We start from the raw sequence: 27,016 nt of genomic DNA, 5'->3' as shown, positions 1-27,016 counted from the left end.
AGGAACATGAGTGTTTTCACAGACACCATAGAAGGTTAAACAGTGCTTATGAACAATTTTCCATATCATGTTCATTTCAATTCTGGATCTAATTGATAAATTTGCATCCTAGATCCAAAATAAATAAAAATTGGCGATACCATTTTGGAAAGAAGATCAGTGATCCGAAAATGGTGATATTCATATTTGCAGTAACAAAAAGAAAGATATACTGTGAGCAATTTCATTGAATGAAACTCGCACATATACATTAATGGAGTATAGCTGAAATTTCTTTCATGAGTCTGAGTAATTTTTTGTTTCAACTCATTTAGAATTTCAAAACATGGTCACAATTTTCTAACATGTTAATGAATTGTTGCTTTCGAAGAAATTCCGGGACAATCTCTCCTCGTAAACCAAAATTCTTGAATAGTGCTCCTAGAAAATACGACATGCATGTGGATAAATCATATAGATAATTCTACTTTTAATATCAAGTTTTCGACATAATTTAAGTTTCATGATGACTTCGAAATGTATAATCAAAAGTTTACTGCACATATTTGGAATTATTGAAAAGAATATTCTCATGTCATCATTCATATTAATGAAAAACATATGGATGATAAGAATGTTAATGAAAAACTTCATTCAACTTTTTATCTTAAATATGTATGTTAAGTTTGCTCCTCACAATGTGTTAGAATTGATTGAAAGACTTTTGAATGAAATAATAACTATCTTACTCAGTTCCAAAGACGAAAGTAGAACACTTTTCCATCTATATCCACTGTTTTTACTTTCAATTTGAAAGATATGGACACAAAATAACTAATTATCTTCTATTTTTCTTATTATTTTATTACATTCGTCCACACAATGAAAGGAAATTTTACTTCATTTCTGTTATGAAATATTTACTTAATTATATATTCAATCTTATAGCTCATATTCTTTCATTTTACCCATTATTACTTTCCAAATCACCTAAGTGTTTACTTACAATCATCTTTGACATATTTATATATGAAAATGGTAATATAAATATAGTAAATCTAATAATCAATTGAACCTGAACTACTAATCTTCCTCTTAAAAGATCTCACTGGAATTCTAATTTTGCATTATAATAAAATGGTTTTTGCTTCCAATTCTCAGGTTCCCGTTTCAACTCATCTCCAAAATAGCGTAAAAATCAAATTAAAATACGAAAAAAAAAATGAAGATAGGTATAAACTAGAGGACGTTTAAAACAGTTTTTACATGATTTATATTAATGGATATTACTTACTACTTTTATTATTATTATTACAATTGTTTGAATAAGTTTTATCATCATTTATAACTTTGCATTTAATTAAGTGTTTAATATACTTAAATGTAAGTTTTAAACAAAAGAATAGTGGTAGTTGTTAAACCTTACAACAATAATTTCCACAAGTCAAGCCAATGCTTTAATTCCCTGGAACACAAATGTGTGAAGTTCTTATAGAAGAAAAACGAAATCAAGGACGTTTGGTTTCGAGAAAATAAATACAAAAATGTGTAAATAAGTTGACAAAAATAAATAAATAAATAAATAAATAAAAATGAAAATATGATTATTTAGTAAAATAAAAGTATTTGAAAAGTAGAGAAAAAATATTTTAAAAGATATGTAATTTAATTGATTAGATAAAACCTAAAGAAAAAAAGGTAAAAGGAATAGTATAATGGATTTCATTTTCTTTTTCCAAACTAATTACGATTATCTTCTTCATAAACCAAATCAACCAAATTAATTTTCCTCTTCTCCCCTCTTGTCATCGAAACAAACCCTAAAGCATTTCCCCTTCATGAAAAAAAAGGACCAAATGGAAAGTATGAACTGGAACTGAAGTACATACTATTTATAGATAGGAAAGTAGCACATGTGCCATATATCTAGTTAAGCAAACAATTTCATGTATTCTGAGGTACAACTAATCTAGATTTTCCAGCACACAAGGATCAAAATCACTGACAATGCAACACAAACATAAATACATCACACAAAAAGTTAAAAACTAATCATGCCCCTTCTGATATGATGGCCATTAGCCAATCTGATATGATAGCCATTAGCTATTAGTCATTAGCTATTAACCACTAGCCAGAAAGAGATTTTCTTCACTCAAGAAAAAATTGAAGATTGAAATATAGATAACAAGGGAACAGGAAAGGAGGAGAGGGAAATAATGTTACCCCAAATATCCATGAAGTAAAAGCATTCAATGATTCGTGATAGTACACAGAGTTCCATCATGGTACAGACATACCTGCTTAGCTTTACAGGAAGTTGTTTTGCAGTACACATGCCAGAAGGGTAGTGAAAGGACCCCAACTTCATCATTACTGTAAATTAAACCTCAAAATGGCTCAAGATCAGGGATTATAGTACATTACCACTTACCAGATAGGACACAGGCTTTATTATCTTCATCATTATTATATCTCAAAAAATGGTTCTGCTGCAATATTTAACTCATTTTACAATTTCATGTTCAAGTTAATTGAGCATCTGTAACCCAATTAAAATAGAGAATGGAAGCAATTTGAAAGGGATTTAATTAGATAGTCATCATTCATTGATAATCCAATTTACTGTATAACTAGTTAAACAGCCGTTGGCTTCACCTCTTTATATCTGAGCTGGTATAGTATCAATGTGAGTGAATGAAAAATCCTTCAGAATAACCTGGTAGTTTTAGTCGTTTATTGCTGCTGCAGCATCATCAAGATTCCCATATCAAAGGGTAAGTTTATTTGGGAGCAATCAGGGACCACCCCAAACAAAACCCCTTGAAGCTTGTGAATCTTGATGATGCTCCATCAGCAATCAGCGACTGTTTTCTTCAACTTTGTGATTACCATCATTAGTGTAGTAGTTAGTAGCACCCATGCAAAACAGAAGGAAAAGGAAGAAACAAAAGCAAAAGGTAGAAGCAGCCCTAACCCTAGTCCTACACATCTAAATCCAATCCAACGAAACCACAGACAAATGAAAAAGAAAAATAAAAGGAAAATAGGCTCAACCCCGTCCTTCTCTATACCTAGAACATCAAATAAAAAAGACCAATCACTTGGCAGTGATTTAGCCATGGGATCACTAAGAAGTCCCTATGTATCAGCAAAGTACTATGTATTTATGGAAAGCAAAGACATATGGTGAAAGGGAAAGAAAAAAAAGAAGAAAAAAAAGAAAAAGGAAGAAGGTGAGAGTAAATGAGAAGAAGGAGGGAAGAGGGTATGGGCGATGGTTAAGGGAAAGAAGTGAGATAGATTGTGAGAGGGAAGAGGGTTGAAGGTATATATATATAGATAGAGTGGAAGAAGCAGCACAAGGGAATTAAGGTAGTTTGTGTTGTGGGGGCGCTTATAAGTAATAAATGAGGGAAGAGATTGGTTGGTGTTTAAGATCTGTCAGTGAGAGAGAAAGAGAGAGAAAGAACAGTTATCCATCATAATCCTAGGTACCAAATGAACCGAAAACTTAAAACCTCTCTGACCGGGTCCTCCTTCCATAGAAGGAAACAGAATAATAGCTGAGATTTGGAAAACGAAACATACCCTTTTAGAGGATTGGTGAGGCGTTTAGGATTGGAGCATGTATATATCTATGTGCTGCGTTTGCGTCCTCATTAAGCCTTTTGGAGTTGGGGCCGGAATTGACAGCTTCTGCCTGAACTCTTCATCACTCACCTTTACCCTTATTATCATTATCTCAACACTCAAAGAAAGGGGTGTTAGGGTTTCGATTTCTAACTTCATTGCTTTGCTTTGCTTTGGTTGATTTGATTCATTTCATGTACACCCCCACTTACCGTCTTCACTCCTTCCAACTTGTTCTCTCCTTCATCATCTCATCACAACCTTGGGCTCACCCTTCAACAATGTTGTCCACTTTAGATTCTCCTTTTGTCGAATAGTATATTCAATTGGGTTACCCTATCTATGTGCCAGCTCCTTAATCACCATCCCTGTCCATACTTTGGTGCGTCTTTAATTATATTAAACGGATTAATGGGGTCTATTTCTTTTCTTCTTTTCTATTTGCAATGTAATTATCTCTATGGGCCGAGTGATCACTCCAAAACCTGCTTCAACATGTCACCTTTAGCAGAATGCACCATCTGCATTAATTAGATCTGCTGTTTTTTTTGCTAGAGTTTGTCACAGGCTATACCAGAATAAACAAGAGGAGAACATCACGCAGTGGAAAATATATACCCTCTTTTATTTTGCTTTCTTTTTTAGTAAATTAAGCACCTTTATTTATCTATATCCAGAGAAGAGTGAAATATTCATTTTATATTGGAAAAAGAAGTTCATATATATATACATTGATATAAGAAAAATGACAGAAAGTGTTGGCACGGATCAACAGTTTCACATTGTGTCTTATCAATAAAATAAATTTAGAATGTAAATTATAAAAGATGTAATTTTATTTTATTGATGATCATTTCAGGAAAAGTTTTTTTTTTTAATAAAATAGGTTGACTAAGTAATGGTTAATAGGGTAAAAAAAATGGAATAAGAGAATAAATGAATAATTTTTTAATATTGATAACGACTTGGAACAAACATTCGTGTGGAAATAAAAAGTTATGTTGCGACTCAATTATTTTTATTATATATTTATTAGGATAAACGCATGTGAAGAAGCACGTGTTCGGTATTTTTATAAACATAATATAATTTTGAAAAATATTAAATATATATAATTTTTTTAATTCAGAATCATGCCATAGTTTGATAGAATTACAGAGTTATGTCTTTAATTGCATGATAAAATTATCTTAATTTTAGAAAATATTATCAATAACACTAGCAACAATTAAATAATATTATATTTCTGTTATCCCGTAAATTACGTACGTCTTTTTCTTTCAATATTAATACAATGGAGCACTCTTGCCAGCTAAATTAAATAAATTTCGAATGTTAAGAAATGAGGGGTCCAAATACACGACTTTTGAAATAATTAATTATGCATTTAGTGTTGTTATATTTTCTTTCTCTATTTTTGTAATTTGTTCTCTTTGGCTTTAATTTTTAAGTTGGTTAGCATCCTTGCTTGTGTTTTATTCCCGTTTTAGTACATTACATTTTATGATTTATTTATTTTGATGTTTTATTTGATTTTATATTTTATTTTTCTTATCATGAAAAGATTTGTTATTAATTTTTTAATTGTTTTTTTATTAATTAACTTAGAGTCTTGGATTTGTCATTGACGTGTTAGCGCTCTCGGTAGCGCGATTTTATATGTTGATTAGTGTTTGTTATTTTTTAAAAACTATCTTAGTTAACAATGATTTAAAGAGGAAAATATTAAAATTGTAGACATAAATAAGAAAAAACGGATACCTTACTTTTTAATTATGTTAAGCATTTTTCTTGGTGTTTAAAAGTATGATTATAATTATTATCAAATATTGTCCATTAATGTTTAGAGTGTTTTTGAGATGGACTAATATATATATATATATATATATATATATATATATATATATATATATATATATATATATATATATATATATATATATATATATATATATATATATATTATTAAAGAAACCTCAGACTATAAAAAGTAAAAATAATATTTTAAAATAAAAAATTACTTTTTCATCTAGTCTAACAAAAAGTTATTTTCAGCAAATCACCAATAATAAAATAAACAAATAAGAGAACAATTCGGATTAGTGTTGAATTATAAAAATATATACTTCAATTCAAACAACTAATATTTCTTTAAACTTAAGCAAAAACAAATCTAGAAGTGAGACTTCACGATAAATAATTATTTTATTTTATACTTTATTCTTTCATATCCTAGCCAACAACATTATCCAAAGGTTTCCTTCTTCAAGGCTTTTCCATGCTGAGAATACCTTACAACCACTTCTACTTTACTATTTAAAATGATGTTTTATTCTATTTAGTTAGCTTGGTTATTTTTTTAAACAACCATGATATTTTGACACTCCTGTAAAATTATAAAATCACTTAACTTTTACTATTTTATCTTTATATTTTATTTTTGTGATTGAAAAGTTGATTTGTTCTAGTAATTATATTGCTCTCAAAAGCGTGTTTTCGAATTATTATTCAGATACGAAAAGATCATTTTCCTTTTCTTTTTGGGCGAGAACCCTGGATTGAGCTAGTAACTAGGTCGTGAAATCAGAATACTTTTGGATTTATATAAAAAAAGTATTCGATAAAAAAAACATCCACTGTCAAAGTCAGTCACCATCAAACGTGTCTCCACAAGAACTAGCCGTTACTATCACTCATTTATCATCTTAGTTATCAATTAAAAATCTTCAATATAAACTTAATGTTTTTATTAAGGGTATAAATCGTGATCAAAATAATTTAATTTACGACTTTTTCTGTAAAACTTAAGTTCATAAAATGTTAGGCTATGAATCATAGCTGAAGATCCTTCGAATTTGTCATAAGGTTCTATGTTACAAATTCTTTAGTTTTAAAAAAAAACAAATAAATTATATAGAGTTTTGGAAAGAAATTTATGAAAGAAATACAATACTAATGCGTAAATATAATTTATAAATTAATTGATATTATTTTAAACATAAAATGTTAAGATAATAAATTTATGAATGTTATCTTTTATATTATTTAATTTTTATTTTTATTTAATATAAAATTCAAACTCGCTTAAACTTGTATTAACGTTTATCTTTATAGAATACGATTGTCTAAATCTTTAAGAGAATTTCTATACATGTTATCCTCATGTGACGGTTACCAAAAATGAATAATCAATTTTATTATAATTGATAAATGTTTTATAAATTAAGTCAATGAGAAGAGTCATGAAAAAATAAAACATAAATGTAAATGAAAGTAAAAATATTTTGATAGAAAAAATTTCAACCAATTTTTCTTTTTTTTAAATTATAAACACAAGTTATGTGTTCCTAAATCCCCTTGGAAGAAGGTGTTCGAAAATAATCAAATCGTAGAAGAAGAAAAAAAAACTTGAAACAGAAATAAGAAAATTCCTTGTGGGAACCTTGTCCTGTTTGAATTTCGAAGAAGAAAATGAAGAACTGCACAACCCTGCTGATAAATGGAGGTTTGAATACTTTATAAATTAATTGGGAGAAATTTCCATAATTAATGAAGATCACGTGTAAAAATGGTATGGATGAAATAACTGTAGTAAATAATCTACTAAAATAAATGAAAGAGTAAATAAAAAGTTGCCTTAAAAAGATGTAAACTAATAGATACTCTAAAACCCCATAAGAGACCTCAGATGAGTCCAAAGTAAAATACACCAATCAATCTTTCCATCTCAAACCTTTCTCGCTTTCTCTTGTTTTATCTTTTAAATTGTTATTTGTTTTTTAGTACCATAAACATTTTCCTTAAAGATTCTTTCTTGTAAATTCTATTCTTTCTTTTATTATTTTTTAATTATTATTATATTTTTAAATCATCTTCATATTGTAATTTAATGTTTTCCGCAATACAAGTAATTTTCTTTCATTAGAGGAAGCCGTCGTTTCTTCTACTAAAACTTTTATAGTATCATTTAGGAACATTTAAAATGTATTTTGAACTAATAAGTTAATCAAATCAAACCATCAAACTTGATTAAGTTCAAAATCAATCATAATAACTTATTTTTTACACTAAAACTTTTACAACAACTATTTCAAGATATTTGAAGTGATTCCAACCAATAAATTTAAAAAACCATGACTTATAATAAATATGTACACACATATAAAGACAGATATATATTATTATAGATTCACTAATTTACATTTATTTATTTTATAGCAAATTAAATGTTAAATATATATTAGTAAAATATAACTATAGCTTATTTATGTTTTTTTTTTTTAAAAAGTACATATGTGTATGTCAACAGACTTGATAAACAAACAACTGTATTGGCAAACTACCGCTCAAGTCTATCATAAAAGAAATTTATAATTATAACTGATTTATTTTTAAGAAAATAAATGAGTGTAAGTTAACAACAAGTGTAAAATAAAATTAAAAAATATTCCTTAAAAACATTTAAATGTGGGTTCGGTTTTTGAATTCATTTTCATTATATTAGAATTTGAATTATATTAGAAGTTTCTTTCCTTTATTTAAATTTCCGTACGTGGTGAATTTTTGTCGTAAATTTGAGAAAACACAGTTTACAAGTAGATAAATCCAAACTTCTGAACAACATTGCCATTAGGTGGTTGTTACGTAAAATAATTTTTCTAAGAAATAATTATTATATTTTTAAACAATCAATTTTATGAATTATTGAACCGTTGAACCTCTACTATTTTGAAATAATAAAGACAGACAGAAATTTTACAACAACGCTTGAAATAAAAACGAGGTTGTTTACGTGTAAAAGCAGTAGAAATTGTTGTGAAAGTCACTGTTTAAAAGGTAGTTACGATCCTAAACATGGATTAATGGAAGATTAGATGGCGTGTAATTATTCTCAGTGGTTTAAGAGTCAAATCCAACGGAATGCTTAGTGGAATGTAACAGGATTTGAATTGACGTAACGGGGAGACCTTATCCTTTGTGGATTTGGTATCTAATCCTATGGAGTGCATTGTATAGTTCAATGTACGAAGGGTTGATTTGATGTAAGTGTTATTTCCTTGTTGATTTTAATAATTCTTCATTGAAGTAACTGTGTTTAAGGATGGGAAATAATTAAAGAGAAAGGAAAGAAATGAAAACGAAGAGAGTGAAAGAAAAAGTCATGTAAAAATAAGTAATGTGATATATATGTCTAGAAAAATAGATAAGAGCGAATGGTTTTGAAAACTTATATTCGAATATATTTTATTATTAAAAGGTTAAGTTATGAATGGAATTTTATTAAGAAGAGTTTTATTTATAAAAACTTATTTTTTAAAATATATTATTTTTAGATTTTTTTGTCTTTAAGAATTTGATCTCATTTTTCATCTCTTTCAATATCCAAGTCCACTTTAATATTTATATTGTAGAAGGAAAGTGAACTAGTGAATTTTTGTGAGATTTTAAAATTTAGTATGTTGAACTGAAATGGTAATTTGTTTGATTAGATGTTGAACTTGTTGGTAAGATGTTTGAGTTGGATATGTGATATTGATATAGTTATAACAATATTATATGATTTGCTTTATCTAAGGCCTAGTTTGAACTATAACATGGTATTTTGAATTAAAGAAAAGATGAAATAATCTAGATAGGCATATTGGATAACCTAATATAGAAAAATCAAGAATATGCTTTCTAATATAACGATTTTACAAAACTATTTGGTGCAATTTTACGATTAAAAGTCAGTAAGCTCCATTGATGGTAGCATCGAGCTCCACCCAAAGTCATTTGGCGCTCATTTGAAAATGAGTTTCAGTGGTACAAGGCATTTACTTCACAATGAGCTTAAAAAGATCTGACATTAAGCACTAGCTAGGATTTAAATTCCAAGGATTCCAAGGGCTTAGGGTTTTGGGCGCTAGGGGATGTCTGTCGGGCGTTATCTTATTTGATAGACGAAACTTCATATTATAGTTTTATGTGTGATAATAAATTAATAATGTATGATTTATATGTGAAAAAAAGAGAATGCATGTACTTTGTGAAAGTTGTATCTACTTGAACTTTTAGTATCATTTGATACGAATGATGTGATATAATAAGATAATGATGTCTAGTTTGAGGATACTACTATGTATGATGAGTTGAATGTATTGAATAGAAGAGGAAAAGTAAAACTATCTTGACTCTACTGATATTAACTCAAATATAGAACTATAGTTAATTATGAGAGTTGAAAGAGGTTCTTATAGGTAGATTTTGTAACAGAATTAGATGTTATATATATGAGATTTACTGTCTCATACTCCTTGATAGAGGACGTGCGCTTATCATCATAGAACTATAAGCCTTGAAAAATAGGGATGAATATGATAAATGTACATTCTCATAATCTACTCAATATAATAGTCACTCAGAGGTTGTATCACATGTATGTTGGTGTAGTAAAGGGCTATGATCCAAAGGTCATGATCCATTGCTTTTGTGATACTCTTTAGACTTTAGATTATTGAATGTGTTATGTAAGATTTATTTTAAAATTAATAACATCATTTTAAATTACTCTATTTTATCCACTTGTTATGATTTTACTTTTCTACTAGATCATAGGATAATGCATAGATGGGAGAGGACATGACATGTTTAGTTGTTATATAATATAAATAGGATTAAAGTGTTATGTACTAATTTATCACTTCTTTTAAGTACTGTTCAGCAATGTTTTCATATTAAAAAGTATACATTATATAATTAATTATCTATCTACACCTATGTGGTTGATTTAATTACTTAATAACCTTTTTACAGTGATTATATGTTATAATTAGATTGTTACATTGTGCACAAATATAGGTAAAATTGTAATTTATTGTAATAGTAATTAAAATATTTTATTGCACCGTCACCTACTGCTATTTTAACTGGCCAAATCATAATTCTTTCTTTATGCCTAGACAATCATAATTGATATAATTTCGTTAAAAATATTAATGTAAAAAAATATTAAAATGACAAATAAGCTTTTTATATTTTAAAAAGTAAAGCTATAATAATTTTTATTAATTTAATATTTTACTTCAAAATATTGATAATAATATATTGTAGGTAGATTTAGGAGCTTTGTGTCCTTAGACAACTGTTTCAATCACTACAAAATACATGGAATTATCGTCGGAATTTCATCAACGTTTTCGTCGATAAATGATACATTACCGATGAATTTTATCGACGAATGTAAAAAATATAACTATCGAGGGATATTTGTTTTTCGGTAATTATCGACGGATAAAATTCGTCGGTAAAGCCTTCGGTAATTATCAACGGACCAAACTCCGTCGGTAAGCCGTCAGAAAAATGACATTATTGACGAATTTTTGACAATCATATTTTAATAAATTTTCCACAGTTATTCTATCAGTAAATTTATACCAACTTATTCCTAACTATTTTTTAGCAAAAGTACATTAAATTGCATACAATAATTTAACAACATTCTCCCTAATATGAAATGTTGCGTACAGTAATTTAATAACATACATAATCATTTTGTCTTGGATTTTATTCTTAACTAAATGTATGCAATAATATTTTTTACTTGAGTAATTTGGAAAAGTATTTTGTGTTAAATTGGTAGTAGATTGCTTTTGAGGTTAAATTGAATGTAGTGGAATTATATATCAAGTTATTTGAACTTTGGAATAATCACTTTTTACTATGATTTCTTTCTTAATTAAATGTCTATTTATATAAGGTGTTTTATTTAAAAGTTGTTAAATCACTAGTACAAAAACAGCGTCACGCGTTCAACCTCTAACTACTGAATAACCAAGGTTAAAAATGACTGGTGGCATTTTTGTAAATAAATGTAATTATTAAACGTCGTTTAAAGTTGTAATTCAACTTAAAAGGATATAAAACGTCGATTCAACTTAAAAGGATATAAAACGTCGAACGTCCTGTTAGACGTCAAGAGGTTAGTGAATTCAATAAAAATTTGAGCGGGAGATTGAAAATTCGTTCACTTTATCTTAGTGGGAGATTGTTGAATTTGGAGTCCCTCTCAGCTTTTCTTTCAGACTTAGGAAATTTTAATTCATTTAATACTCATTTTGGTTGCCTGTGTGGAAAAGAAAGAATCAAACTGGGAATTGTTGATTATTATATAATGCACTCATATATGTAACATGTTCTTTAAATATTTAAGAATATCCATGCATGCTGTTGTGTGGTTACATAAAGATTGCATTGCCCAGCAAATAATCATGCACTTTTTAGATTACTACATACAATTTAACTCTTCTATACATCTATTATTTCGCACTGGACCCACTCATTACTTCCACAGCACCTCTCAATCATGTTAAAAGAAAGTCCTTTATTATAATAAATCTTTAATTTATTGATAAAATTTTATCAATAAAAATCAAATTGATGATAAAACAAAATTTATTGATAGATTTTATTCATATAAATAATTTAATAAGTAAAATTTATTTTTAGATTAAAATTTATATTATTGATAAAAATATTTATCAATAAATTTTATAAGTAAAATTTATATATAATTTAAAATTATTATTATCGACAAATGTTTTAATCAATAAAATTTGTTCACAAATGTTATCATAGATTTTTTTATTTGTTAATAATTTTAATTTATAATATCAATTTTTCTTATAATATTATGCTTTCATATTTTTATTCTAACCTTCACCCAATTTATATATATATATATATATATATATATATATATATATATATATATATATATATAATATCTCATGTATATACATCTCATAGTCTTATTTAATTATAGGGTTAAATATGTTTTTCATCCCTTAAATATCACTGAGTTTTGTTTTAGTCCCTACTCAAAACTTTGATGGCTTTTAGTCCTCACAGTATTGAAACATGTAATATTAATCCTTGAAAATGGACGACGTCAACTTTTTAGTGATCTGGCAAACGGTGAGGCCACGTGTTCTTCTTAAGTATCTGTCACGTTGCTTTTTCATCATCTTAGTTGGGGGCAAAGCTGGGTTCTTCTTCTGGCTAGCAGGGTGCAACATTGTAGGCCCCATTCCTCCTTCTCTAGGAAACTTGACGAAGCTCACAAACTCAACTTGTCCATGAACGAACCTCGACATTACTTTGCTTGATGAGTCTCCGACATTGTCTGCGGAGTTTCTCATACTGCTTTCTGTGTATAAAGATATGAAATAAAATTAAAATGATGTTAACACCCCTCCCAGGAAGGAAAAAATCCAAACAATATACATTTTAAGTCTAACAATACATAATGGATTGAGCACAAGCAATAAAATGAATCAAACATTTGGAGATAAAACTTGCATTCCCACTTATTTTGAGTTCTTATAACATCTCTTTCACCTTTGGTGCTGCCTAAGTCATACCTGCATGTTTAAAGTATAATTAGTAGTTGTATAAATTTTATCTGAATAAATTTCAAATATATACATGATAAAAAAGTATAATCAAGGAACTTATTTCCACCATCACAGAATTTACCATCTTCTATAAACAAGGATTTCCATTGATGAGATGATAGAGCGTGTTTTCTTCTCCTTTGTGACCATGGTGATTTAAGCCGGCCCCTAAAACACGGGGTAATTAATTACTACTTGCAGGTTAGAGAATAAAGGATAAGGAGCCAATTAATCATGAAAGTAACGAAAGTTGCAGAAAAATGCACATACAACTGTATTCCAAAAAATAAAAAGCACAGAGAGACATTCTTCCACAAGTAAACAAGAGTACACTAGCATGAAAGTCAACTTCTACAAGTAGTTGTGTCGGTGCAGGGGAGCTTGCGAGATGAAGGTGCGGCGGAGAGGCTTAGGCGATTTAGGGTTCGTCGCAACACTCGCGATTTGGGATTTTGCTTGGCCGTGGTTCTCGATTGGTCGAAGCGAACTCAGTGTTCCGGCACGGTGCGATTTGGGATTGGGGTTGCTCGCGTTTTCTGGATTTGTCTGAGTTTCAGGTGATTCTGGGAATGCCATGGATGACTCGCAAGGAAGAAAAATGGGCTCGACTGTTTGATTCTTTGCAGGTGAAGAATGGAGATGCTTGCTTGATCTGCGGCTTGGGCTGTTGCGCGATTGGGGTGATGGTGCACGAGAAGCGAAACCGTGATTGCTCTGCCGGAGAAGATGAACGAAGTTCAAGCACAAGTAACGTGGCAGAGAATGAAGAGACAAGCTGGCATACGACATGGCCTTGTCGTTTGCCAAATCAATACAAGTTGACGTCGTCCATTTTTAAGGACTAGTATTACATGTTTCAATACTACGAGGACTAAAAGCCATCAAAATTTTGAGTAGGGACTAAAACAAAAAATCAGTGATACTTAAAGGACGAAAAACATATTTAACCCTTAATTATATTTTAAAATCGTAACATTTTGATCACATAACTATTCTAATTAAGTACGCAACATAAAAGTAATTGTAGATATAAATTGTTTATCTAACATTATTTTTATTGAAATTATGAATTACATAAATTGAATATAAAAGAAGTATCGAAATAAATTTATTAAACTTTTAAATAAACATAGATATTAAATTTAACTGATTAAAATAATATCCTTTCATAAATGAAAGGTTTTTCCACTTTGAATTTATAATTTAATTCAAACTGTTCTCACCTATATTGACTAGTCTTTCTGAGTTCTTCATATGTATGTGGTTCTTGGTAGTGAGAATAGAGAACTGTCAACTTACATCTCAATCTATTCTCATGCAGATATGTTGATTATATTGAAGTCAAGGATGCATAATTAGTCAGTATTTTATTTAGTATTTTTAGAAAAAGATATGTTTAGGAGATAAAGTGGATGAAAAAGAAAGGAAAAAGAAAGGAAAAAGAAATAGTATAATAATCTTAGGAAACATTGAGATGAAGTATTGAGCTAAAAAGGCAGTTTGAAGCAGAGTGATAGGGCCTTGAAGAGTGAGTTGTCGAACGTTGAAGAAGCAGTGAAACATTGATTTAAAGAAAATAGGTTGGAAGATAATTGAAAAATGAGCATTGACACCAAAATTGAGGGCATGTTATTGCAACCAACTGACAGAATGATAGCCCCATAACAGGTGATAAAGGGAACCCGTGATATTTTCTTCTGTTGACAGCATTATCAGAGGCCATATGAGCCACAATTCCTATGTAAGGACATTCATTGCAAACAGCTTATGTTGTATCCACTGTAATGTATCTGTCCCCAACACATACACCACAACAACACCTTCAAACCTCATCATTATTAACTCTGCAAACAAAATATAAGATATCCAAACTTCTATATAATTAAATATAAATATTATATTTTAAGTCAGTTTTATAAAATTGATTTAACTCATTACTTCTTAAGAAATAAAATCTTTATCTTAAGTATATATAACTATAACCCTAGATGTATGTGAACGAAATAAAATCTTTATAATAAATATATAACCCTAGATGTATGAACGAAGGATCTAAAAATTATTTTCCATATGAATGAATATAGATATACAAACTGCATTATTGAATCGTCACTTTTCATCGTATAGTATATAAGTATTTCAACAAAATTTATTAAAGAGATAAACATTAAAGAAATTTGAGTCAAACTTACAATTAATGTAGTGTTTCACATTATTAATCCTCACAAAAAATATTTCTAAACAGAAATACATTCTCACAAACAATCGTTACTTATACAATATAAAACTTTATCAAAAAAAGCTTAAATTTCTATTGATAATATTCATCATATATTTTAATTCACCAACGAGCGACAACGTTTTAACCCGCATAACATATTAGAAAACTTGTCACCTTGTCTTTCACCATATTCAAGACCACTCTGTCATGATGTGAATGCTTTTAGTTGTATGTTAAAAGAAAACATAAATTACTTTAGTTTTCAAAAACTGCTTTTTAGTAAAAGGTGTTTTTTTAGTATCAATTATTTTAGTTTGTAAATTCAAAATAAATTAGGTTTTTATCCTTTACTTTAAAAGCATATTTGTACGATGATAAACAATACCAAATGCCAGCCTCATATTAATTATGACCATTAAAATAATTACCAAGTCTATTCAACTAAAAAATATATTTTCTATTAAATTTTCTTAGTTTAAAACAACCATGAAAATGTTTCAAAATTGAATATATTTTTTTCATCAAATGTCGTATGCTTTAAATTTTCGAAAACCAACAACTAACCACACGAAAACATATTAATTTCATTATTGTTGATTCTATTTTTGAAAGAGACTTTCCTATTGAAGTTCGATTACGAGGAGAGCATGGAATTGCTTGTCTCTTATCTTCTAATTAAAACAACTCAATATATTTCTCATTCAGTGTTCTTTTCTTTTTTGTGCTATTACAGTGATTTGATTGTTGCTTTAAATAGATGTTGTCATATGGGTTGTCGTTTTTCTATTATTTTCGAACAACCCAAATTCATAATGCTGTTGCACATACTAAAGTTAAATAATAGGAATACTACTTTTCAGAAATTATAGGCTTTATTTTATAGAATCAACAATGTAAGTGTAAGTGTAGTCATTAATTAAAACACAGATATTTTGTTTTCTTTTTAACTATATATATACTTTTACATAACATGAACTTTTACTTTTTTTATAATAAATAATTATTATTTTATACATTTTATCTTAAAATATATTGACTGTCTAATCAATACTAGATCAGAGAGTCTAGACAGTTAGACATATCACAAAATAAAAGAGTCCGAATGATTATGACTTACTGACCGAACAATCACTATTGAGAACAATTACATCTAATACTAAATAATTTATGATAAAATATAATTATTATCAATTAAGTTATAGTTAAGTTATCATTGATCCAAAACCATTCTAAAATTTATATAAATATATATTTGAAATAAAGAGATTGATTATAACATTTAATATATTAAATAACTAAATTTTTACATATTGAAATACGTTTTGTAAGTACCTTTTAATTTGATTAAAGGGACACCCAAAATAAACTGTAAAATAAAAACAAACATTTAATCTTCAAAATATTCACACTATAATTACACGCTGATTACGATTCTATAACCGAAAAACACTTCATTTTAACAAAAAAAAAACATATTAACAAGTTCTGACAAATTATTTCCAACCTTAATTTGGAATAAAGAAAATAAAAACACACGCTGTATAGAAACGCCAATATATAAAAAGTTAAGGGAATAGGATTCATTGCCATAGACAAGTGTTTATTTTGACACATTCTTCAACTTGTGCATTGAATCATTGAGGTAATTTAATTGATCACTAATTCTAATTTTTGTCTTACTCTTTAGTTTTTTTATGACTGGATTTTAATGACCCCTGTAAATAAAAACAAAATACATCAAATCTTAAAAGGGTGACTAAGACAACTGATTAGACTCTATTATTATTATAAAAAATGCTTAAATGCTTATTTCGTTACTATGTTAAGAGGTGAATTTCTATTTAGTATCCGGTTTTAAAAATGAAGATATTGAGTTCCTATGTTATGAAAAGTATATGAACAAGGTCCACAAAGAAAGAACAAATCATCAAAGAAAAAACTGAACAAGAGAGAGAGAAAACTGGACAGCAGAAGAGAGAAGAGAAAAAGTATGGCCACATCAGCATGGACTTAACGCCGTTGCTATCAACTTAACGGACATGACCTTATTCATACACTTTTTATAACATAGGGACTCAATGTCTTCATTTTTAAAACTGGATACTAAACAGAAATTCACCTCTTAACATGGGACGAAGTAAACATTTAAGCCTATAAAAAACTATAAATTAGTCACCTTAAAATCACTTCATATATATCCAACATATTTAAACACAATTAATATTTAAAATACTTTTTTGAAGATAATACACTTTTAATGAGCATGTATTATGAACATTTTTGACAGAAAATTTTGAAAATGATAGATTGTGGAATATTTATTGCAGTTTATAGTTACTACCCCAATTACAAAAAGTGATCACACAGAGATTAAATTAGCTGTAGTTAGATTCTTTGGAGTGTGAATTGAATCAATCATGTCAAATTTGTTTTCAAGTGTGTCTCTCTTTTTCCAAGTACTTAATTAATTGTGTCCAAGGGACACGCATTCAACTGTACCTTGATAAGAATCACCCTTTTTTTTTCTAATTAGACGTGAGAAATGACACGATTATTCAACTACTACCTTTATCTTTTTTTTTACCTTTTCAATTGCTTCCATCTAATATTATTTAGTATTTTTTTTGGTAAAACAATTGATTGAAACTTAAATCCACATTGAAAATGCAACATTTCTCCATTGCCAGAGACGAATAAGAATCTTTCAACTGATAAAATTGTTGCATCTGTACAAAGTCAGAACAATTGAGAAGAAAGACTATATATAGTTGTATCTATCATTCTTCCCTTTAAATTTAATATAACCTTAAATAGATTTACACTCATATGGTTAAAATATAAACAAAAGTTTCATATAGAATAAAATAGATAAATTATAATATTTTTTTTAATAAAGTGTATTTTAAATTCACATAAAAAAACAAATACGTGAGAATTTGATTCATATCATAAGTTAATATATCTATATGTATTGTTACTCCCTTAACATGAATTTTTAATATATAATTTTTTTTTTCGCATATGAATAAAAGGCATTAGTTTTTCTTATCTTTTAAGAAATGTTAACCTGAAAATGTATGGAGATGCATTAATGGAAGTGCAACGAAATACTTAGATGGTGTAAAATATGCAATAAGTGTGTCTGCCATGAATTCTGGAAGTTAATCGTACACGTATGCATGTTGTGATTTTTCTTTTTTCTCTTATTTTTTATGGTGTAGAAGACTATTAGTAATTCACTGGGCCTGTGTAGTGTCTTGTCAAGCTTCATTTTTTCCTTTTCAAAAAAATGAAAATGATTGCCATAGGAAAAAGAAAAAAAAAAGGTTGGGATATTGGATTATCCTATCACACAAGCAAGCCACACACCAATCACTAAGCAGAAAGCCTCTCTCCCAAAATAAATCCAAGAGCTCCAAATCCAACCCACTAGGCCATAACAAATCCAATTAATTTGACACTTGATTTGATAATTAATTCCTTATATATATATATATATATATATATATATATATATATATATATATTTTACGTTAATTATATAAGTCAAATGTTGAATGAATAAAGTTAAATACTTTAAATAACTGAATTCAAATTGGTCATATATATATATATATATATATATATATATATATATATATATATTCATTGTAAAATATTCTTTTGAGAGACTAATTTTCACTTAAGTGAAAGTCATAAAAAGAAGAAGATTATTTCATTATATACTCTCTCTCAATCTCATTTTCATTTGAAAAAAAATAGCATATACATAAATTATAGAAAATACAAAATAGACAGCAGAATTCAATCAAACTAATGAAATATATATTTGCACGAGTTGGGCTTTGATTTTTTAAATAAGTGATATTCAAGTCATCCATTTACGAAAGTGGTGATTCTTAATTCAAAAGCCTGCATTGGAAAAAACGTTCCATTTATATGTCCTTCACACTTTCCTCTGCAACTCTTTTGTTTGTACGAAACTACTCTGTTGGTGGATATTAGATAAAGCAACTATGGTGGTTCATATTCATTCATTCAAAGTAGGTAAAGTTTCAGATTTTGAGTTATACAATGAAAATGTTTCATGAAATGTTTACCAAAAATAAAACATTACTACACCAAACTTTCAATCACAACCATATTAAAAGTTGATATACTAAATTATCTCAGTTATATGATCATAGAAAATTTACCCATTCCTATATGATTATATTTATATGGATTTGTAAGACCAATATAATAAATAAAAATATTTACTACTGTAACAAAGTATATATATATATATATAAGTATAGCTTGTATATTTTTATATATACATTATTAGTGTTTATATTTATTTTATGGTAATTACATTGCAACAATACAAAGGATAACTTATTATATTAATTTTTTAAATCAACTCAGAAATCAAACTTCTCATATTATTTATATCTATATCGGTCTTTTAACTAACATAAAATATAAAAAAAAGAAGACAACATAAAAAAATCTTATAGGAGAATGTAATAGAAAATTATTAAAAGTTTGTTAAATTTAGAGGTTAAAACTCATGTTCGATACAGTAATATTTGGGCCAAATACAATAAGTATATAAAATAAGTATATTAACTCGATTTTAAAGTGTATATTATATTAGTTTTATAATCAACCTAATATATTTATTAATGTTTCCGTTCGTAGTTATTGCTCCTAAGAGCAACATTAAATGTTTTAGGGTTATTTTAGCTTTAGGCTTTTATGTTTCTGTTATGGGTTGTAACTAACCCTCTTTTCTGTTTCACTGGAACCCTATATAAATAGGGATTCCAGCACTTTGTTCATGTGAAGAAGATAACTACACATATATGCAGAATACAGTAAATGTTTTCACTTACCTCCATTTACAAGCTTTTCTCCTCTTCTTCTTTAATCTTCTTCTTCTTCCCACCGGACAGCCATTGGAGTAAGCTCCATTGTCACCCCGCGTGTGTACTGCATCAGAGAAGTTTTCAGTCTTTCTTTCCTCACGTGCACATCCACTCTCAGGCTCATTATGCCCTCTGACCAAAGGAAGCTTATAGGAGAAGCTGATATTTTCAGTTTGAAGGCCAGAGAACGTTGGGCCTCAGCCTTTCTTGGTTTGGGCCTATTTTAATATGGTACCAGAGTAGGTCCTGTGCCTGTTCTGCCTCTGTTTCCGCTGCATCTGCCCTTTATTACTTTGTTAGTACTTCTGTTCTTGCCATCATAGAAAGCATGGATCAGTCCAACAATCCTTCAAGCCCATTTTATCTCCACCCAGGAGAAAACCCAAGCATTTCTCTTATTTCTCATATTCTTGATGAATCCAATTACACTTCTTGGAGTAGAAATATGAGAAGAGCTCTTCTCTCCAAGAACAAGTTAAAATTCATAGATGGAGGGATCAAGAAACCCCAAAGAGAAGATCCAATTTTTGATTCTTGGGAAAGAAGTAACATGATGGTGCTGTCTTGGATTATCAAGACTCTTTCACCCCAAATTGCAGAAAGTGTAATATATGTAGAAGATGCTCAAGAATTATGGGAAGAACTAAAGGAAAGATTTTCCAAAGGAGACTATTTTAAATTCTCTGACTTGCTCCAAGAAATTCATGCAATTAAGCAAGGAGAAAGGAGCGTAAGTCAGTATTTCACTGACTTGAAGGTCCTATGGGAGGAATTGGAATTCCTTAGACCCATCCCACGGTGTAGTTGCAAGATTCCTTGCAGCTGTGATCTTTCTAAAGTCTCTTATAAGTACAGGGAAATGGAACATGTTATATGCTTCCTAAAGGGCCTGAACGAGCACTACAGTACTATAAGAACACAAATTTTGCTAATGGAACCTTTACCCAACATTAACCGTGCTTTTTCTCTCATAATGCAACAGGAAAGACAGGAGAAACATGCCTCTGGACTCATCAACCAAAATGAAATTAAAATTCTGGCGAACAGCACTGAAAAACAGAATCATTGGAAGAATGATCAAGGTTGGAAGAGTCAGGGACGTGGATTCACACCTCGTGGACAAGGAAGAGGGAAAGGAAGAAATCCTAACTATGGGAAGCAATGTTCCCACTGCCATAAAATGAATCACACAGTAGATGAATGCTACTCTAAACATGGATACCCACCGTGGTACAAGAAAAATGACAGCAACAACCAAAACAGTATGGGACAGAATGAATTGGGGTCTGTGAGTGCCTGCACTATTTCTGCTGAAAGATCACAGACCAACCAGCAAAATAACACTAACGTTGCTCAAAGCTTCACACCAGAACAAATGCAGAAAATACTGCAGATGCTCGAGAAAAGTGACAACCCTTCTCACACTGTCAGTCAAATGCACAAAGACACTGCAGAGGACAGACAAGGTATGTCCTCATGGATTATAGACACAGGGGCCACAGATCATGTGACCCATGACAAAAATTTGTTCATGACATTCAGTAAAATCAAACCCATATCTATTAAATTGCCTAATAACTCTACTGTTACAGCCCACTATGCAGGAACTGTACAATTTTCAGAAAATTTCACAATTTTCAATGTTTTATACATACCAGAATTTAGTTTCAACCTTATATCTGTACAAAGTTTAACTAGAGATATGGACTGCACACTAACTTTTTCCTCTAAGATGTGTCAAATCCAGGACAGCTCTACATTGAAGATGATTGGATGTGCTAAGGTGTATAGAGGGCTTTACTACCTACAGGCTGTTGGAAGAAATCTGGCACCTAATTTTGTCTTTTCTTATGAGCATGTAAATATAAATCTATGGCATTATAGGCTGGGCCATCCTGGACATAAAATTGTTGAAAGAATGTGCAAGACTTTTCCTTATATTCAAACTGTTTCTGATAGTGTTTGTGACATTTGTCATTATGCAAAGCAACATAGATTACCTTTTCCTAAATCCAATTCTTTATCAGAAAACTGTTTTGATATTATACATTGTGACATATGGGGTCCTATCTCTATTTCGTCTATACATGGGCATAAATACTTCCTTACTATTGTTGATGATTGCAGTAGACACACATGGGCTTTTCTTATGCACAACAAGGGTCAAACTAGAGAGCTTCTACAGTCTTTTGTCATGAAAATTAAAACTCAGTTCAATAAAACTGTTAAAATCATTAGGACTGATAACGGTCCTGAGTTCAATTGTTCCAACATGTACAGTTCCTATGGAATTGAACATCAAACTAGCTGTGTTGAAACTCCACAACAGAATTCTGTTGTAGAGCGCAAACATCAACACATATTAAATGTCACCCGTAGTCTTATTTTTCAATCTAGTGTCCCCTATGCTTACTGGTCTTATGCTCTATCCCATGCTATATACCTGATTAATAGACTGCCTTCCCCTGTTATCAATAATAAAACCCCTTATGATGTTCTATATAATGATCCTCCCACTTATCTTGACTTAAAAGTTTTTGGGTGCTTGTGCTTTGCTTCTACTTTAGAAAGCAACAAAAATAAATTAGACTCTAGAGCTAGAAAATGTATATTTTTGGGATATAAGAATGGTGTAAAAGGTTACATTGTCCTAGACATCAACACCAGGGAAATATCTATTAGCAGAAATGTCATTTTTTATGAAGATATCTTTCCTAACAAGAATGAGCAAGGAAGTAGGGATGACCTCAGTAACAGTGAAGGCAACACATCCTTTCTTGATAGTTTACCTTGCAACTATGAAGAGGTTTTGGTTGAAGATAGAAGGGGAGACCAAAGACCTGCTGATAACAATGATATCAGTGCCGACAATATCAATATCCCTGAAGAGCAAAGAAACAATCAAAGGAAGTCCAACAGAGTCAAGAGAACCCCTGAATATCTAAAAGACTACATACATCAAGCTGATCAATCCTCATCTACCTCTTTGTGCATCAAAAACAGTATGAAAACTCCTTATCGTATCACTGATGTTTTATCTTATAAGTCCCTATCTGATAGACATTTGAGATACACTCTTGCCATAACTGCTAGCAAAGAGCCTAATTCTTATAATGAGGCCAGAAGCAGCCTTGAATGGGTTGAAGCTATGCAAAAGGAAATTAAGGCGTTGCAAGATAATGGCACTTGGTTTTTAACCCAACTTCCTCCTGGAAAGAAATCCATTTGATGTAGGTGGGTCTACAAAATAAAACACAAAGCTGATGGGAGTGTGGAAAGGTATAAAGCTCGTCTTGTTGCCAAGGGCTATACCCAACAGGAAGGAATAGACTTTTTGGATACTTTCTCTCCGGTTGCTAAACTCACTTCTGTTAGACTATTACTTGCTCTCGCTGCCACAAAGAATTGGTTTCTACATCAACTTGATGTAGATAATGCTTTCCTACATGGGGACCTAAATGAAGATGTCTACATGGATCCTCCACCTGGTTTAAATACTAACACACAGGGACATGTTTGTAAGCTCACAAAATCACTGTATGGACTAAAACAGGCCAGCAGACAATGGTTTGACAAACTCTCCACTTTTCTTATTTCTGCAAATTATACTCAGTCCAAATCTGATCACTCCCTGTTTATAAAGAAAACCCCCACTGATTTCACAGCCTTACTTGTATATGTTGATGATATTGTTTTAGCAGGAAATTCCATGAATGAAACAACCAATATGAAGGCTCTCTTACATCAACAATTTCAAATAAAAGACCTTGGGGAACTTAAATATTTTCTGGGTTTTGAGGTTGCTAGATCTAAGAAAGGGATACATCTTTGTCAAAGAAAGTATGCTCTTGATATCCTTAAAGAAACAGGAATGCTTGGAAGCAAACCATGCACTACACCTTTTCTTAGTAGCACCAATTCCTTATACAAGACAGAGAATTATATGGATGACCCCAGCGTTTATCGTAGACTAATAGGGAAACTTTTTTATCTCACTAATACTAGACCTGATTTATGTTTCACTGTTAATCTTTTAAGCCAGTTTATGCAAGAGCCCACTAACTACCATTATCAAGCCTTACAACATATCATTAGATATGTCAAGTCCAGCCCTTCTGAAGGACTTTTCTTTGCTGCTGATTCTGACATACAGATCAAAGGATTCAGTGACTCGGACTGGGCCACTTGTCCTAACACGAGGAGATCCACTACTGGTTATTGCATTTTCTTAGGAAAATCTCTAATTTCATGGAGGTCGAAGAAACAGAGCACTGTTTCAAGGTCCTCTACTGAAGCAGAGTATCGTGCCCTGGCTGCCACTGTCTGTGAAATGCAATGGCTTCACTACCTTCTTGAAGATCTCCAAATTCAACCCACTGCTACTGCCGTCCTCTACTGTGACAACGATTCTGCAAGGCATATTGCTCACAATCAAAGCTTTCACGAGCGGACCAAACATATCGAGTTGGATTGTCACGTAGTACGTGAAAAGGTTCAAGCCAAATTTCTACGACTTCTTCCCATTAGATCGGAAGAACAACTTGCCGATGTTTTCACCAAGTTTCCTCACCGCACTCACTTCAAATCCATCATCCCCAAGCTTGGATTAGTGAATATTCACCATCCAGCTTGAAGGGAGGCTATTAATGTTTCCGTTCGTAGTTATTGCTCCTAAGAGCAACATTAAATGTTTTAGGGTTATTTTAGCTTTAGGCTTTTATGTTTCTGTTATGGGTTGTAACTAACCCTCTTTTCTGTTTCACTGGAACCCTATATAAATAGGGATTCCAGCACTTTGTTCATGTGAAGAAGATAACTACACATATATGCAGAATACAGTAAACGTTTTCACTTACCTCCATTTACAAGCTTTTCTCCTCTTCTTCTTTAATCTTCTTCTTCTTCCCACCGGACAGCCATTGGAGTAAGCTCCATTGTCACCCCGCGTGTGTACTGCATCAGAGAAGTTTTCGGTCTTTCTTTCCTCACGTGCACATCCACTCTCAGGCTCATTATGCCCTCTGACCAAAGGAAGCTTCTAGGAGAAGCTGATATTTTTAGTTTGAAGGCCAGAGAACGTTGGGCCTCAGCCTTTCTTGGTTTGGGCCTATTTTAATAATATAATATATCGAAGACATATTAGATTGATTGTACAATCAATTTAATATATTTATATTAGATCGATTATGGACAAACTAATCAACTTTTAATTAAAAAAGTGTAATTTTTGAAAGTGATCATATAAAGGTGCAAATAAGCGAACGATGAACCACCCAAGACCATTAGCGAACCACCATGGACCAACACCAATGAACCACCACTAGTAAACCACCAAGAGAACACCGCACTCTAACCACAAAGTACCATGGACAATATACTTAGTTGACTAGGATACTTTGTGAAACACTATGGGAACCAGCAGCAACATGTAGAGGGGATGGGAAAGCACCTAGTGCTGAGAAGACACAATTATGAAAAAAGCTTTATTCGCAAACAAAAACCTAGGCATGACAAAATGAGGTTAAAAAAACACTAACTTGTCGCACCAATTATTGAAGAGTGGCCTAGAAGAGAAGAAGAAGCTTGCTGAAGGGCAACATGACAACAACGGTTATGAGTGCCCTAGAAGAGACGAGAGCTTGTTGTTTTTTCACAGGAAAGAGAAGAAGAAACAATGAAGGTCTGAGAGAGAAGATAAAGTTCGAAAAATGATTTTTTCTATAATCGATCTAATATTTTCATATTTATTCACAGAGAAGAGAAGAAGAAACAATAGAGATTTGAGAGATAAGACACTTAGAAAAGTGAAAAAAGTTTTCATGTTTTATAATGTAGAAGACATTAAATTAGTTGTCTCTTTAGATTCAATATGTATATATTAAATTGGTTTTTCTATAACCAATCTAATATGTGCCTTTTAGATTAATTTTCTCAATAAGCAAATTAAAATACTTTTCAATACTTACAAAATTATTATTGTGTTTTAAATTAATTTGATTCCACTGCAACCGATCTTATATAATATCACCATTTTTACATCTTGATTTAAAAATTCCTTGAGTACATATATGTTAGTTAATACTAAAATTTAGAAAATATTTAAGATACAATTGGGGCTAAAGCTAGTAGTACTTATTTATAGGCATTGTCATTCCATAAACGAAGATAAGATGAAGAGTTCTTTTTGTCTTTTAAAATTAGGTAACTTAGTAAGTATAATAAATTTGCGATTTAAGGATAAATTAGTGTACAAATTAAAATTATGCTTTATATGTCAACTTTCATAATATCGTAATTTCCCTTTGAATATCAGTTATTGGAGAATAAATCTCATTACAACTTCATTATAGGGAAAAATTTGTGGGACAACATTCCACTAGCAAAAAAATATCATTTTAAATCAAATAATGCTATTTTTTTTTTATAATGTGTGGAGGTGGTAATAAACTCTCTCTTGGAGGTAAATGAATTTTTTTGAAAGGTTTTTATCCGATTCATAAAAGTCCGTGAATAAACTGATTAACCTTCGGGGCCCAATAATAACATGCAAATTAGTTTGTTAAAATGAAGTCTTACAAAGTATAAGGAAAAATGTTTTTTAATAATTTTTAGAGGAGACCTGGTTTACAAGGAAGAGAAAAAGGGGAGGAATAAAAAAAATTAAGATTTATTAAAATTAATGTTTTTTAATTTTTTGTTTATAAAAAAATCTAGAAGTTACTATTATTTACTGGAATTTAAAATAAACTTAGAGTATTTTTGTGAGGTTATGAAATGAAATAATCCATTGGGACTTAATTTAAAATGACTCTGTTAATGAAATTCATTGTTGAGATTAT

The 27,016-nt window shown here is 30.2% G+C and overlaps 1 long non-coding RNA gene across 1 annotated transcript; it reads right to left on the bottom strand.

Moving 5' to 3' along the window:
* Positions 1–1,856: 1,856 nt before the first annotated feature.
* Positions 1,857–3,730, bottom strand: LOC128197693 (uncharacterized). The gene is made up of 2 exons (XR_008250326.1): positions 3,571–3,730; positions 1,857–2,355 (listed from the first exon to the last, which is right to left on the bottom strand). It is a non-coding gene; the product is annotated as an uncharacterized LOC128197693 (long non-coding RNA).
* Between the last annotated feature and the right edge of the window lie 23,286 nt (positions 3,731–27,016).

The sequence above is a fragment of the Vigna angularis genome, chromosome 7 (genome assembly GCF_016808095.1).
Source record: "Vigna angularis cultivar LongXiaoDou No.4 chromosome 7, ASM1680809v1, whole genome shotgun sequence".
NCBI classification, from domain to species: Eukaryota; Viridiplantae; Streptophyta; class Magnoliopsida; order Fabales; family Fabaceae; genus Vigna; species Vigna angularis.
Note: the sequence above shows the minus strand (reverse complement) of the source record. Positions and strands in the feature narration are given on the sequence as shown.